At 36.5% G+C, this 17,795-nt stretch overlaps 1 long non-coding RNA gene across 1 annotated transcript; it reads right to left on the bottom strand.

The window, feature by feature from the left end:
* Positions 1–6,818: 6,818 nt before the first annotated feature.
* LOC122277718 lies at positions 6,819–9,235 on the bottom strand. Its single transcript, XR_006229099.1, has 3 exons — positions 9,169–9,235; positions 7,024–7,079; positions 6,819–6,937 (listed from the first exon to the last, which is right to left on the bottom strand). It is a non-coding gene; the product is annotated as an uncharacterized LOC122277718 (long non-coding RNA).
* Between the last annotated feature and the right edge of the window lie 8,560 nt (positions 9,236–17,795).

A 17,795-nucleotide genomic window follows, 5' to 3' on the forward strand; every position in this document is an offset into this window, starting at 1 on the left:
AATTCCATTGCTAAAAACAAAAACAGAAAAAATGCATCTAATTTGCATTGAATAATGGGAGTACAAAAAACGCAAGCTTAGCACAAAAAGCCAGTAACTAATTTGCATCACCTAGATGTTGCTTAGATAAGAGTTGGCATTTGGATATGGCACAAAAGGCACTGACCATGCAGACACTCATCCATAATAACCGTGCATGTAATTTGAGAAGTTTGACAAGTTATTGATGTTCAACCCTTTTTACAACCCTTTTATGTAGTTATATTTTAAAATTAAGGTATTTATGTAAAGTAATGTTATTTTTATAAATTACTTTACAAAAATGCCTCTCATTTAAAATATAATTATATAAAAGATTGTAAAAATAATTATATATCCATCTTTTTTCATTCTTTTAATATAGATAAATTATATTTATAATCATAAAGTGTATAAGTACTACATATTTATTTAAAATAAATAAATAAATATGATATCAAAATAAAAAAAAAATTTAATTTTTTATAATAAATTTTTACTTTTTTTAAAAGACAAATATAGGATACTTACACGATGAATAACTATATTATATATCAATTTTGAGAAGAGAAATAATAGTTAATCGTTAGTCGCAGACCTGCGTGCATACACGAATTTAACGAGCACACCTACCGCCAATTTTAATGAATTGCAGACTGGCAGTTGGAGGTAGCATTGATGGTTGATGCAAGCTTTGGGTTGTCAAAGCACGTACACACACCCAGCCGGCCAGCACAAATCTCTCTTCCTTATTAATTAAAGCATTAAGTTTGTAGTACTTGGTACTTGTTGCCATATACGGTGCCATTTTGGGTACTTTCCTTTTCTACAAATATTTTATTGGACGCTGCTACAGGAATCGACGAAGGATCCATAAAATCTGACCGATGCAAATGTTTTTTTTTTTAATTATTTTTTTTATATATATTTAAATATTTTTAAGAAATTTAAAAAAAAATATCAATTTATTAATAATTATTTTCTTATTTATTAAATAAAAAAAATCAATCGATAACTTTTCTAGATCAAAATTATAGGTTCAAATCGTATTTTTTATATTTATTTGTCTCCCATATGGCCTAATAAATTATTTAATTCCATACCTAAATCTTGTTTTTATTTTTTTCTTATTCACCTTTGTTTTCTCTAGACGTGCCCTTCTTCTTAACTACATGTAAATGGATACAAGTATTTTGATTTCAAAGCACTTATGAAAAAATGATTTTTTTTTTTTAATTTTATGTGATTTATTAAATCTATTTTACAGTATAAATAATTTTATAATTTGACGTATTATTTTTATTTATAAATTTATTTTTATAAAAAAATTTTATAATTAAAACATTTCTCGATATTCTATATAAAGTTAATAAATTAAATAGAAGCTCTTAAATCAAGCTTGAATTAAGTCTTCCTAATTTTCAACTTTAACTCGAATCGTGAAAGGCACATGTATTAGATAAAAAGTTAGAAAGTTTTTTGTTCGTCTCACTTTACACGCGATTTATTTGGGTGACTTTGCATATACTGTCGAAATTTGACATTCTTTTTGTATCTTTTGATAAATTGATCAAGCTTTCAGTGCATGTATTTGATCTCAAATCAAACAATAAAAGTTAACAAATTACACTTTCGAGTCACTAAAAAATTATAAATATGCATCTTTTACTAATATTTTATCATTAATATAATTACTTGTTCTACCCTTCAATATGTTAAAATATTTCTAATATAACCATAATAACTAAACCTACAAATTAACATGTGTCGTGATTTCATACAATACGTTCGATCTACTTTATTATAAAAATAATTTTATAATATAATATATCATATCAAGTCATGTCAGTTTGTAAATTTATTTTTATGAATTTTTTTTATAATTAAATCATTTCATATATCAGAGCCCCTTCGGACCAGTCGAACTGTTCTTCTCATAATAACAGCCCTCAATGAGAACAAGCCACATCAGTAAGTCTACCCAAAACAAGTTGAAGCTTATCACACCAGATCAATAAGAGACCCCTATCACACCCGATGGAAAGAATCCTTCAGCAGCCCTCCATCATTCAAGCCGCCGCAGGAGTGCATTTCAGATATCACCATCGTCGGTCACCTTCATCGTCTTCCGTCACCATTTGTCTGTTGCTGCCATCCCCTCAGCCCATGCATGTTAATATTTCAATTTGGGTCTCTTTCCTATGGGTCTAACTCTGAAATCACATGGTATGACTCTGAAATCAAAAGCTAAAAAGGAATATAGGCCAATCCTCTGTGCTTCCAGTCTCTTTGCACCACCGCACAATAGCAAGTTGAGTTCCACCGCCACCAGTCGCTTCCCCCCTAATCTTGACCCTCTCCTGTCTACACGATTAAAAGCTCGATCCAATCCCTAACTCATTCCATAAACAACCACCACTACAAATACAAAACTCCAATGCATCTCAAAGGCAAGCATTTAAAACCAACATATTTGAATGCACAAACAACCACAAAAATCCGTTTGAGATATTTTTCCCTCTCGATACAACCATATGCTTCTTCAAGATTCTCGTCTTCCACCATTATTCACTTCTTATGATACAAACTTTGAGAAAACAATAGAAATCCAATTCAAGAATCAATGTCTCCTGATTTGGAAATATTAAGTGATTCTCAAGAGAAGATTGAAAATAAAAGTTATGTTTCTTGAATTGGGCTTCTTCAGACCGATGGAAAAAGAAAACAGAGCCTAGAAATTAACTTTGTACATGACATTTTTAGACGAGAGGGGACGAAGGGGCAGTCGTGCGAGAGGGGACGAAGTGGTTGAAGCCGTGCGAAGGGACATCCATGTGAGAGACGGATGCGAAGGAGCTGAGAGTGCGAGAGGAGTGGTGCGAAGAGGCTGAGAGTGGGGGCTGAGAGTGAGAGAGGAACGGTGCGAAGGGGCTGAAAGTTTGAAGGGATAGACGAGTGGGGGCTGAGAGCCTTTCTGTAAATTTGAGAATATGATATTGTGCATCTACATGATACTTGCCATGGGAAGGCTACGTGTCACTTAATTATTGACAAACTGTTAATTGGGTAAGGATAGACGGACCGGTGCTAAGGTCTTCTCTTCATATATTTATATTATAATATATTATGATGTTTTTACAAGTCGAATGGAGTTTTATATAAATTGTATAATTTAATAACTACAATTTGGCTCATTTAATAAGCCAATTAGTCTTAGTTAAGTTGAGCACAGTCGAAATCAAAATGGCTGTCAAATAAAATTAGAGATTGTTTGGATAGTGGAAATGATGAGATGGTTTTAAATAAAAATTTAAAATTAAATAGAATATTATTATAATATTATTTTTAATATTATTATTATTTAAAATTTTAAAAAAATAAATTTTATTTAAAAAAATTAATTATATAAAATATTTTGTATATAAATTTAAAAAAAATGAGAAAATCTAAACTTGTTGAATGTTGAATTAAGCGGGATTTTATCATTGCACGCCTGTGCAGGCTGCTACGTCTATTACTATGTTAGAGACGGATCCGAGTCTCCAAGCTAATCTCCCAACTACCCAACGATGCTCATGATCACAAGTTGAGATCAGCTATATATATATATATATATAAAATAAAAGCAATGCAACGCTGTATAGACCTATGTAGGTTGCATACAGATACAACCCACTTCCATCTCCTTGAAAAACAACTGCCAATGGACCAGGTATTCTGCTTAACCATGTGCAGGGCTGCTGCGCCAGGCAGCAAGTACTGCTGCAGACCAAGCCTAAGGCCGTATAGCTTGGCTTAAAAAGTCAAATTAGTAAATTCCCATTATAAGAGGATAATTATGAAAAAATAATAATAAAATATAAAGAGAGCATAATAATGGTAACCCCACCTACTTACATTCATGGAGGATCCCTCAACTGTCCATCACCCTCCACATAAATGCTCTTTTTTCTTTGTTTATTTACCCGGGCTTAAATATTCCTTGACAGTCGACACTAAGGTTTCCCATTTCCCATCTCAAATCATCACGCTCTGAATCTCTGCTGAAATGAAACCCTTTACCAGTTTTATCTTGGCCTTTCTGCTCATCACAGCTTCTGTCTCCCTAGCTTCCCGACTCGGATCCGATGGATCCTTCTCAGCCCAGCTCAGCCACTCCAAGGGCAAAGATAACAACAAAGGTGGTAGTGGTGGAAACGAGGGTGGCATGGGCGGGTTCTTTGGCGCCGGAGGCGAGTTTAACATACCCGATTTCGGGAAAGGGTGGGGAGGAAATGGTGTCGGAGGCGGGTACGGAAGCGGGTATGGAGGTCCGAGTGGAGGGCACTCCAAGAGTGGTGTAATAAGGCCTACGGTGGTGTGCAAGGAAAAGGGTCCGTGTTACAACAAGAAGCTGACGTGTCCAGCCAAGTGCTTCACCTCCTATAGCCGGTCCGGGAAGGGTTATGGAGGCGGTGGCGGTGGCGGTGGCTGCACCATTGATTGCAAGAAGAAATGTATTGGCTATTGCTAGATGGTTATTATGAGCACGCAGCCGGTTGCCGGTAATAGTTCCCATGATCAGTAATAGTAGCTATAGAGTATGAGATATGTTTTGAGATATGCCTATGTATTATATATATATATATATATATATATATCTATATTATGCTGTTGGTGTAAGAGTTTCTATGCTTATTCTTTTTTTTTTTTTTTCTTTTTGTGTTGTTTTGTCCCATAAGAATATCCTAATCCCCCTCTTGGGACTAGGGTTTATATATATGATAACAAATAAAAAGTGGAGAACATGGAGGGGCTTGATTACAGGTTGTTGATGTTAGATTGCTTGATATGTAATCTTGAAGATGAGGATGTTTTGGGGTCCATTTTATCTGTTGATGTCAATTTGGAACCTAATTTTTTTCAAGCTTCATGTTTTGTTTTCTTAGAGATGTACTTCTAGAACCAGATAAGATTTAAAGCCTTTTTGATATTAAAACATCTCAATTCATCTTATTTTATTTTATTATTATAATTTTTTTAAATTCTTTTATAAAATATAATAAATAATTTAATTTTTTTAAATTTTAATTTAATATTTTAAAATTTTAAAATAATATTAATATTAAAAAATAATATTATAATAATATTTTATTTAACTTTTAATTTTTATTTAAAATTATCTACTATTATCCAACTATCCAAATGATGATACATAGTAATATTACAGTGAAAAAATAAGAGAAGCTAAAGCTTTACTCTATCATGTATTATTTGTCTCCGGTAGAGTATTTATATGGGTGATTGGGTGATGAATTGAATCTCATATTGTGACGGAAGATTTCAAGTTTTTGAAGAGTTTTGAAGCGTTTCTAATTGCAATATTGACTCAGCTTTTTGAGCAAAGTACCAATTGTCAAAGATGACAAGATAGTTACACTAGAGCCACTTGACTTTACGTGGTTACAAAATTCCAATTGCAATATGACTAATATCCCATATTATCTAAAACAGTTTCACTACGGGTAGGAGAGTTGGTGCTGGAAGTTGCGCACTGCTAAATCAACTCTAACTGAAAATTTTTTAAAAAAATAGAACGGAAGATGAACATGAAGCAAAGTTGCAAAGCATCATTTATGAGGAAAGTTCCATTCATCTCCCTATGTCCATTGATTTTTGCAATCTATTTCTGACTCCATTTTTACGTTCGTCGTTTCTCCGCGACTCATATCATTTCGATCTCTGTTGTGCTGCACTTCTCTGCCACGCACCCCATCGTCAACAGAGAACTCCCACCTTTGCCAGTCTTTTGTGTTGGCGTCATTCCTACCAGTTCTGAACACTTCACGTCCACTAGCCATCAGCATCATTTGCCATCATCATTTAAGTGGGTACATTTCTCATTTCTATGAAAGGTAATTTTCAACATGGCTTATGATGCTTGATAATATATTACATTCACTACAAGAAATTAGCTCTTTTGCAGCGCTTAAAATCCTTGCAAATACATTCAAAAAACGCTGCAATTAATCAATTGCAGCGTTATTACCCTCCTTGCATATTCGACAGTATAAAAGTGATATTTTTGATTAATAGTAACGTTATTAAAAAAACGCTGCAAAAGACCTCAGTTGCAGTGTTTTTTAACCGCTGCAAAGTCGCTCATTTCACGCTGCAAAAGGCCACCCCATGTGATTTTCATAACGCTGCATTTGATCAATTGCAGCGAAATTTATCCTTGCTATATCACTAAATATCGCTGCAATAGCCTCCAACAAAAGCAGCGTTACATTTGGTTCGTTGCTTTTGCCATTTTTTGCAACACTTGAAATCGCTACAATTGATTTATAAGCGCTGCAATTGTGTACGTCAAAAGCAACATACCGTTCTAGCGCTGCTTTTGATTGTTTTTGCAAGGACTAAAATCGCTGTAGAAAAATCAAAAAGCGCTACAAATGCGCAAAAGCAACGCTTGCTTCCTGTGTTGCATTTTGCATACTTTTCAAGGACTAAAATCGCTACAACTGATTATTTGCAACGAATTTTTTCTATTTGCAAAGAATAAAAATCGCTGCAAATACTTAATTACAAAATAAATAAAAAATATTACTACTGAAACATACAGTTTCAGTAATTTTTTTCACTTGTATTAGAAGCAAAGTTAGTAGATCAGCTAGGATTTAATTCCCTTTACTTAATAATACAAAGGGAATATACAAAGTACATTCAGTATACAACAAGTAGAAATATGTTCAGTACATTCAGTATACAACAAGTAGAAATATGTTCAGTACATAGCCAAGCAGAAACTTCAAGTCGAGCCTAAGTGCACTTCATGACTTTCAACTAAAGTAATTGCTCCCATATTCAAGAAAAGATGCTAGGCAGTAATAGGGTCTATGCTCTTGGCAAGGGTGAGTGGAATATAGCTTCAAGATCACTGCAACTAGTTGCAATATCAGCAACTCTCTAAATATATTTCAACAGATTATGAGAGATAGACTAAAAATAGAAACAAAGGCATACCTGTATATGAGTTTTCTGGAAAGACACAACACCAACAAATCAGTAGAACAAAAAACCTGGAAAGTGAAGAGCATGAAGTTATACAGACGGGAAAGCCTTATTGTAGATGAAGAATGCATTGAAACCTACTTTCCATAGTAGTTGTAACACATCAGCATCAATCTAATTTACTGATCTCAAAGTAGAACTCCATTCAAGTAAAGTACAACTTTTTAATAAAACCTCTTTTTCATAAAATTCTGGAAAACATGTGTATTGTTAACACTAGAAGCTTATCAATAACTATCCAAACCAAAACTCCTGTGCAAATTTACAAACAATTTACTTAGATATTTATTTAGGTCTCCGCTGCTTTCAAACTACACTTTTATGATCAAGGTAGAGATAATTATCCATAGGACTTGCAGCCACCAATCTAAATATATATAGATTAAGCAAAATTAGAAATGAGCATGATTTATGGGTAGACATAGCATAAACACAGGAGGAGATAATTCTTGATAAACCATAAAATTCTAATGAAATCCTTAGTTGTTATCTTAGTTATTAGCTTGAGTAGAAGGTAAAAAAATACATACTGATCTCTACTAGTTTAACACATAAAAATGGAGGCCTAAACATAATTGAAAAATGATTCAACCTCAGGAAGAATTATTGTTAAAACTATAGCATAACTTTTTTGTAGAAACTTTTGGCATGGAACAGTTAGCTGTTTTCAATTACAAAACTTCTTTTATTTCTTTTACCTCCATATGATGTCCATGTCGTGCTCGAGTACTAGGATGCATGATCTTTGAACTTTTTTGTTAAGTTCTCTTAGTATGAAAAAAATAAAAAATAAAAAATTCTTTATAACTTAAACCTGTATTCACATACACTGCCAATATACAATCTTTTTTGCCCAAATACTTGGTCCAAAGTTTGATGCAGTGTCGTGGTTTTGGTCAGAAAACCTGTAGAAGTCTGATCCATACATAGACAATCAAATGCAAGCAAATAGGACAAAAGTAAGCTACAAATCACGTCCAACAATTACTGAAGATTTTGTGGGTACTTTACATCTTAAATCTTGGGACTAAGCTTTTGCTTTTGAACATAAGGAAGTTGACAAACAGGTTCCAGACTGAGATACTACCATAGTAACACTAGCATGTTGATCTTTTTTTGTTTATGGTGTGTGTGTGTGTGTGTGTGTGTATTTATCTTTTTTCACACAGTTGACATTTCCTTCACAATATACACACATCCTCTTAAAAAACACACATGCTATGGACCTTGGCTAAGAGTTCAACCAATGAATTCTACTATTTTTGATGTCAAGAGATATGGTGTTTAGATGAGGCTACCATAATCTTGCCTTAAAGTTAGGAGTGTTTGTACTTTACATATACAAACATTCTTCACAATCAGCACAACTAATTAGAAGCAAAATACACAACCTCATCTTTGTTATTAGACTCATAGAATAAGCAAAATCAATATAAATGAAGAGCTACATGTTTCCTAAAATTTCTAGATTCTTTTTTACAATTTTCTTTAATTTAATCTAAAAATCTTTTGGATGCCAAAAAAATTCTATTTATAAAAATAGAAATCATATGTGCATTGCATGCCCAGTTTTATGTGGGAAAACAAATAAAAGATCAAAAAATAGCTTTCACAAAAGATGCAAAACAACACCTCATAGAAATCTTATCCAAACAACTTCCCGGAGCCATTAATCTACATGCACCTACCTTTTTCTAAACAGAAAAAAGAAACATATAACACATTAACTAATCATGTTCAGCCTACTTTCACTAAACTCAATATAAACGCAAAACTGGACTCACAAAACTGGCCCAGATAACCTGAGTGGATAAAAGGTAATCTCCATACAACTTCCAAATATATCACAATACCATTCAACTCCTAAATTCTAGTAGCTATAAAATATCTCCAGAAAAACATAATTAAGTACATAAAGTCCAAATGATTTACGATCCACTTCGCCCATTATTGTAAAAACTTGGAAGTGATTTTATATTCAACAAACTGCCATCTAAAGACAGTAAAATATTTCAAAAAAACCCAAAACTTAAAAGGACCCACAATTATTAGAACCAGAGAGAGAGAGAGAGAGAGAGAGAGAGAGAGAGAGAATACCTCAACAGTCCAAAAGAAGAAATCCAAAGGTGTTCTTGATGCCAATCACTATCAAATGGACTGGATGATCACCTTTAATAAAACACCAGTCATGAGATGGAGAAAGGAACATTCTTTAATTAATTGGCACAACTTATATTGCATTCTTTTTAATTTTCTTTTTCTTTTGCATCTCTTGATGTTATGTTATAATGTTCCAAAGAGAAATTTTCTATCATACACTACTGGAAAACATTACTGTAAACCCACAGGTTATATTTTGCCAAACACTTTTCACCTAAAACCAACTAGGGAAAATCAGCTACAAAGCACTTTCCATACCTACTCTTCACTTAGGGAAAATCAACAACAAAGCACAACCTCAACCCATTTAACTTCTCTCCATACTTAGCACTAAGCCAAAACTTTAAAACTACTCAAATCAAAAGCATTTATGATCAATTCATGAACATGACTAATAACATGCTTGCTGTCCAATAAAGGCCATTGAGTTTTCTACATGAAAGATATATAAAGATGGAGTGGTGGGTTCAGAATGAAGCAATGATAGGAAATTACTTAGAAGTCCAAGGGAACAATGACCAATAAGCAAAATCTGGAATTTTCACCACAAATGGCATTTGACTGCTTTTTAGTAATTTGTTGGAACCTCAATTAAATGAAGAGCTAAAGCTCACAAGCAATGAGGGGTCTGTGTATTTTTATTTTTTTCAATTTTAGATAAGCAACTCTCTAAAACTGAGAATGAATATGTATATATATAAGTATATGAGCTCATTGCATTTGGTTACATGCATTTATATATAGTGTTTTCAGTAGCTTAATTATAAATTATCCTAGAGGATTATTAGCTTTAATTACTTGGTAAAATGTGAAACAATAAATTGATAATTGTTGAGGGAAGGGCCACACGCATACAAATTAATTAGATTGCATGTGGTACTGAATGTTTAGTAATAATCATCATTCTATCTACCTCAACATTTTCCAATCTATCTATTGGGACATGTTCTGATATACATCAGTTTGGTGCTTGGAGACAGAGTTCAGGACAGTTGGGCATTTCTCAATTATGTATCTTTATGAAGATTTTCTTTGGCAAAAAGCGTTAAAGTTGATTGAGGTTGTTGTTGTTGTAAATCTTATTCGAAACTGGAGATTAGGGAGTCCATTAAGGGGCCCTCAAAATGGGAAGTGGAGGGGTGCTTTTCAAAAATAAAAAATAATTACTGTAACAAAGATGTAGGTGAGGATGCATAAAACATGTCAGGAGAGGAGTAAAGACAGCTATTAGCAGAATATAGGGGTTTTTTTACAAAAAAAAATGAGATTCAGTTTTTTTTTTTTTTTCTTCCCGTGTTTGAGAAAAATGAGTTTTTAAGTTGTCATTACCATCCCTTTCCATTATTCCTATATCATGTCAAGGTGCAGCACTATAATGGACATGTATGGATCACAAACTCTTCAGATGTGTACCCAGAAAAACTAACATAAGCACATAGGAAAGCAAGAAACACAGTTTGAAAGTGGTTCAACTAGAATAAGGAGTCTTTTTCTCCTTCGAACACATAAGCTCACATTATACATACACAAACACATAGGCAATTTATGCATAAATTGAAAGAGCAAACCACCCCTGTTTCTACTTGACCTAAAGGTTTCATTAAGAACATTTTCTATCTATCCAAAATAGAGTAAACATATTCTATTTGTCCAAAACAGAGTATCTTACCGAGTGGAGGGGACGATGGGATGGAGGCGAGTTGGATAACCCACTAATACAGGAAAAGGGTTTGCTTGTTGTCGAACGGCAGATTTGGGAATGTTGAAAGTCGCACTTTTTGAACTGGAACAGGCAGAAATGGGAGTCATGCACGACGATGAGTGGATTTTGATTCCGCGGTCGCCAAATCGGTGGAGTAGCTCCGCTGTTAGTGATGGATTTCGGTGGAAGAGACAGCAGCGTAGAGAGAAAATTAATGGAGGAGAAGAAGTTGGGGAAGAAAATGTTCGAGATTTGGGAGTGTACGAGAGCAAAGCGACGGGGAGGGGGGAAATCACAGGATTTGGGAGTGTACGAGAGCAAAGCGACGGGGAGGGGGGAAATGTGATTTTAGGGCGTTTTGGCGCTCTTTCTTTAAAAATGTAATTGCAGCGAAAACACCCGTCGTTACAAAACTTTTTTCTTTTTCCAGCAGTTTTGTCCGCTGCAATTTAAGTTAAAATCGCATGTAATTATTTTGCAGCGAAGTTTTTCGTTACAATAAGTAAAAATCGCTGCAAAATTGAAAAAAGAAAACTGTTGTTGTAAAAGTCTGCAACGTACTCCAAAAACACTGGAATTGATAATCAATTGCAGCGATTTTATTTCCAACAAAATTAAAATCGCTGCAAAAAGTCAAATTTCTTGTAGTGATTGTAGATCATGCCGACCTCCTTTAATTAATTTTTAATTCCATCAATGTCTGGGAACTTCGATCGTGGATGCATATCCTTTAATTAATTTTTATTTGTATTATTTTGATGAATTTGTGAGTAGTGGACAACAAGGACAACTAGGTTTCCACTTTTCGTTTTCTTCTTCTTTTTTTTCTTCTTCTGTCTTATGATTGGATTTTTTATAAGAGTTTTGCTACATATAAGCAAAGTTGTACATTAATCTGCGTATAAATATTAATTTCTTCATAATTAAAATTTAAATTAATATTATTTTTAATAAAATCTATTTTTTAACCAATCACATTAAATTAGTATGCAGATTAGTACACAATTATATTTGCAACTAGATTTTTCCTTTATTTAATGGTAGGTGTTCTATATAACTTGGTGCGCAACTTTTTGTACCAAGTCTCATGCATCCATCATTTTCCTATCTAAAAATATTTGACTAGGGCTTATTTAAAAATCTATCTCATCCCAAAATTTTTATCAATTTATCTCATATCATTCCATCTTCTTTTCAAACATAATTCATATTGGGAGATTTTTTTCCCCAAGCCCAAAAGGCCTAGAGGTTAAGCCTGATACCTAAGGGTCTAGACTGGCCAAGCCATCTGCCAACCCGACTAAAGGAGCTTTCAACCAGGATAATTAGGTTTGGGGCCTCGGAGCAGAGATCAGTCCACTATCGAGGATGCGTAGGAAATTTGCCCAAGCAAAAAGTGAAAAGAAACACCACATTAAATGCATCCCCCAAGAGGACCAAATCGCGTTTAATGAGCATAGTGGAAGGGACTTTGGGAGGACATCCCCCCCCAAAAAAAACCCAACCACAGGGCATGGATGCCTAGTCCTCAAAGCTAGGTATATAAGAGAACCCCAAGTAACAGAAAAGGGTTACACTCTGGACTCTCTAAACCCTATCTATTATCTTGCATAATCTCCTGAAGTGTATTACTAACTTTGGCATCGGAGGATTCTTCCTATTTGGCTGGAGAGGATTCGCCTGAACCTAAATGGGTCCAACATGGGAGAAACTCCTGACACCAGCCAAGCCTAAGAGAGAGAGGCACTAGCCCGATCAGTTCAGATGAACATGTTGTGATCTCATAATGGAACATGGACTGCACGACAGATCCTAAGATAGGAAAGACCATCTAACAAGGTGGCAATGAAGCCCCGGCCGCATAGCCTTTGGAATGCACCTCCAAGTGACAGGGAACGACACAACCTTCAACGAGACTTCCACAGGGCGCCACGAAGAGTCACCGGTAATCTTCTTCAGTACGAGCCTAAAGTGAGCCCCCTCCAGGGAGCCTTACACAGGGCAGAAAGCTCATAGGGCCTAGATATCTCCATAGCAGAACATGTGTAAGGAAAATAGAAGAGCCTTGAACGCTTGAAAGGCAAGAGAGGAGATGTGATGGTTGCCACCAGAGAAGGGAGGACTTATATAGGCATTCACGACAGTTCATTTTCCAAGATTTTGGAAATGTGAGTATCTCATGGCCCCCATCAAATCCGAAGTGAATCTCGCGACCGGCATTACACGAATCTTGCAGCACATGATGTAAATGCCATCTCGCACCATTAATGCAAGAAAAGCTTAACAAATAAGCATTAATATCTAACTGCCCAAAACGTGCAAGAACCCATGTGCATCGCATCAACTGCCAGACAGCCCCCGTGGAAAAGCCTAGGACTAACAAATGGCAAGAGTGTAAAATGCGAGTCCCCTCTCCTTTTTTCGGGAAGGCCGTCTCAAACCATAGTGGACTAAGCGGGAAGGAAGTCCTAACAAACCAATCAACAAGAAAAACAAAGCACATGAGGAGCATAAGGAAACGGCTACAAAGTCAAAGAAAAAGAAAGCGCAAGAAGAGCATGGGACAATAAGCATGGGACAATACGACAAAGAGCTACAAAAGCATATGAACAAGTATGCTAGTGCATTAATCATAGTGGTATGTACAAAGAGAATATTGAAACAAATAAATTTACATCATGCTGACATGGGAAAAGAGATACAAAATCAATCAAAGGAGGAGTTAGGGTCCACCTCGAACTCGACAGAGCCCACCTTGGGGGCATCTAGATGTGTCGAGCACTTGGCAAGGTCAACCTTGATAGCTTTAGAGTAGGCTCCCTTAAGGTCTGCCCCTTGGCGCCCTCGAAAGGGTGGGCCACAGGAGCCTCTTCTTTAGGAGGAAAGGTATTTGGGATCATCGCTCAACCAATTTCGCCACCGTGATTAAGGGCAATAGAATTAGAATCAAGCTTTTTGAAATTGACAGCCCTTAGGTGTACTACCAAAGCTTGAAAACTCGCCTGAGGATTTGAGAAAAAATGATCCCGTATCTTCTTAAGGCCTTCAAGATACCCATATGCCCAAGGTTCGTCACGGATGTAAGGAGCCTTCCCTAGTTGATCGCTCATGCGGGCAATGACCTCCTACACCTGAGTCAAGTCACTCTAAAGGTCTTCGATAACTATATTATGGGCAGTAATCCTCCGTTTGGCCACCCCCAACTCCTTCAGCGCCTCATCCGCCCTCGCCTTCTCCCAATAGACCATAGCTTGAGCAGCCGACAACGAGTCTTCTTGGTCCTCCAAGGCAACTGATAAGGACAAGTACTCCCCTTCAATCAACTTGAACTGCTGGGCTTCAGCATCCTGAATGCCCCTCAGTTCCTCATTCTTTGCCTGAAGCTAGCTCAACGACTCTTGAGTTGACACAGCCTACCCCTTTGCCATCACCAACTCCACCTCTAGGCACTCTCTCTCTCTCTCTCTCTCTCTCTCTCTGCTCGCACAGTCGAGAGCTGTCTTCACCATGGAGCGACGCTCCTGGTTCTCCATCTCAACTGCCTCCTAGCCGCTCAAGATGAAGTCAGCAACCATATCGCCTCATTGCAACCCACCACAACAGGCGATGAAAGCGTTAAAACACAAGAAAAAGATAGACGAGCAAAACAGGAAAAAAGTAAGTCATAGTGAAGAAAACCACGAGGAGAAAGCTCTGCAAAGATCTGGCCACCTGCTCCAAAGCCTCCACCTACGTGCTCCCTACTTCAATGCAAAGGGACATAGAGACAACCTTAGCTGAGCCCCCCGTGGAAGGCAATCACTGGTCCACCCCAGTGCTTCTATCGTCACCGAGAATCTCCTTGTCTAACCCACCGGTTGAAGGGACTGGGAAAGCCTCGGTCGCGAGCTATGAACCCCCCTGGGAATACGAGTGATCTTCACCCTCGCCCAAGGAGTGTTGACTGCCCTCCTCAAGTTTAACAACAGCGACCACAACACCACCCCCCATCGATTAATGGGGTAGATGCAGGATACTCATCTCCCATTCAAAGGCCCTCCTTGACTGGCCGAATGTCCGACCCTGCTAGAAGTTGAACAACAATGATTGCAGCCATGATACTACCTATAGGAGCTTTACTAGATATCAGTATCCGCCAAGCATTCAAATGGAGTTGGACGGGAGCCAGCACTAGATGCTGTAGAACTTCGCAGACGGGTAAGGAAAGGGTAACCTCAACCCGCAAGAAAACATATTGATAAAGAGAGCAATGCACAACACGAAACCGCCAACATCGACGGCTTCCTCCTGAGGCCCAGGAATCTCGAAGAGCACCCTGTCAGGGACACGGTAACTGGAGATCAGCGACTGTAGAAAGTCACAGAAGGCTTCTTAGTGCCAGTAACAATTGGTGTAGCCTAGCTCCAGGACATTGGCCTCGAGTTGGTGTTGCTCATCAGGAATCATAGGCTCAGTGGACCTTTTTGAAGCCATTCAGAGAAAAAGGGATAAAGGAGATGGAGGGAAGAACAGAGATGCAAGGGGAAAGTAAGTGAAGTAAGAAGGAAGCAGGAGACAAGGCTTATGGAGGGGAGCAGCTGTTGATCTTCCAACTTCCACAAACAAAGCGTGGGAGGTGGAACGGTTCATTATTGCAGAGGGGATAGAACTCCCACCATCGAGTACCGGGATCCAATCATCGAGGACTATGTCAGAGGAGTTGGAAAATGGAATATGGTCTGTTGAATCAAGCAATGACAGGAAGCACAAAAGCTCGACGCTTGGGAGGGTCAAGGGGTAAAGGCGTCATCTCACCTTGGCCAAATGGGTATAATGCAACAATGACAACAAAAATAAAAGAAAGAACCAAAAATTCACATCGGCCTAATCCAATGAAAATTGACAGGGTAACTATTAGGGAATTTTTTCCCCCAAGCCCAAAAGACCTAGAGCTGAGCCCAATACCTAAGGGCCCAAACTAGCCAAGCCATCTACCAACCTGACTAAAAGGGCTTTTGGCCTAGGTAATTGGGTTTGGGGCCTCAAAGCAGAGATCAGCCCACTACCCAGGAAGTGCGAGAAATCTACCCTAGTGAAAAGGAAAGAGAAACACGCCATCTTGTCAGAACTAAACCCTAGGACGAAATAGAGAATCACGTTGTATTAAGTGCACCCTCTAGAGGATCATGCCACATTAATTGTATCATCCCAAAGGGCCACACCGCATGAAATGAGCATGGCAGAAGGGATTTTAGGAAGGCATCCTGCCCCACAGGGCATGGCTACCAAGTCCTCAAAGCCAGGTATATAAGAGAGCCCCCAGGTACTTTGGACTCTCTAAACTCTCTTGCATAATCTCCTGAAGTATATTTTTTTACTTTGGCATTGAAGGCTTCCCCGGCCACCACAAGGGCCACTACTTCTTGATCTTTTCTCTGTGTTTGCAAGCCCAAAACTGAATACCTGAACTACTGAGGGCCCGGCCCAAAGGCATATGAAATACGATGTTAACAATCCAAATACAAAATTTTCAAATTAATCGTTACAACTTTTCCAAACTTTTAAACAAAAATAAAAAACAATCCAACTTTTTTAAATGTCAAAATAAAAATAATATTATAAAAATATAATCTAACAATATTTTAATTTTATAATATTTTTTATTCAACTTTTTCTCTTTCTTTTTTCAAAACTTAAAAAATATTCCACTCAAACGATCTCACTACTAGTAATAAATTATTTTATTATTAATCACAAAATTATCATTTCATCTCACTCCCTAAACTAGCCCATCTTCTTAAATATTGCTGTGTCAACACCAACCAGCCATAACTATTTAAAAGTGCAAATTACTTACATTTTTCTGTCATAGTGGACCCACATCGGTAATGACTTGAATATATAAAAAAAATGCTTGTAAATAGATTTTTTCCGAGCTTGAAACTGTCTACTGTTCTGGCTATTTAGCATAGAAAGTTATTAATCCTAGGCATACCAGTACATGGGTTACAGAACTCAAATGTTTAACTTGCAAAGCTCGCTTCTGTCAAGGGAATTTGCCCAATAAAAAAGGTTGTCTAATATTCATGTGAATGTCTGCCAAATATCCCACTTTACATGTCACACCAATAGTGTGTTGACGTTTGTCTAAGAAAAATCTAAAGAGTTGTTGGTATTTATATTTCTTTTCTTTCTTATTCACAAAGAAATATAAGATCCAAATTTGGTGAAGGGCAAAACTTGCATTTTTGGATCAATTTCTCTAAACATAAAAACATAACAAGATTAAAAGAGAGCATTTAAAAATATTTACAGTCTCCGTACATTCATCATCATTTACAGGAAATTTTTTATCAAGACCCTGAACACTTCCGAAATTAATAGGAACATTGTTCCCAGACACCCAATCTAAATGAGAATATATATATATATATATACTAGTTAAGGACTAACGTGCGATGCACGTTTGCTTCGTTGTATTGTTAACCTGTTTAGTTAAGTTACAAAAATTTGTCGGCAAAAATATTACAGTATACAGATATAAACAACAAAATGAGTTATGGATTTGTTTTTTTGTCTAGTTGTCATTCAAGCTCAGGTCCATATTGGACAGGATCGATGGAGATAACATTGAAGTTTTTGTGTCTCTGTTGGTTGAATATTTCTGGGTCTACAGCAAGTTGAATCATCCACTGATTTTCTGAAACTTCTGATGCCATTTTTTGTATAAATGGTAAATGTTCCTGTGTAGTAAATATTTAGTGAGATTAGATAATTAATAAATGTAAAAAAAATTTATATATAATTTTATTTGAAAATTTTGTTAAAAAGAATAAAGTTACATCTCCAGTATGATTCATGAAATCAATGGTTGAATGACCCA

The sequence above is a fragment of the Carya illinoinensis genome, chromosome 9, assembly GCF_018687715.1.
Source record: "Carya illinoinensis cultivar Pawnee chromosome 9, C.illinoinensisPawnee_v1, whole genome shotgun sequence".
Taxonomy (NCBI): Eukaryota; Viridiplantae; Streptophyta; class Magnoliopsida; order Fagales; family Juglandaceae; genus Carya; species Carya illinoinensis.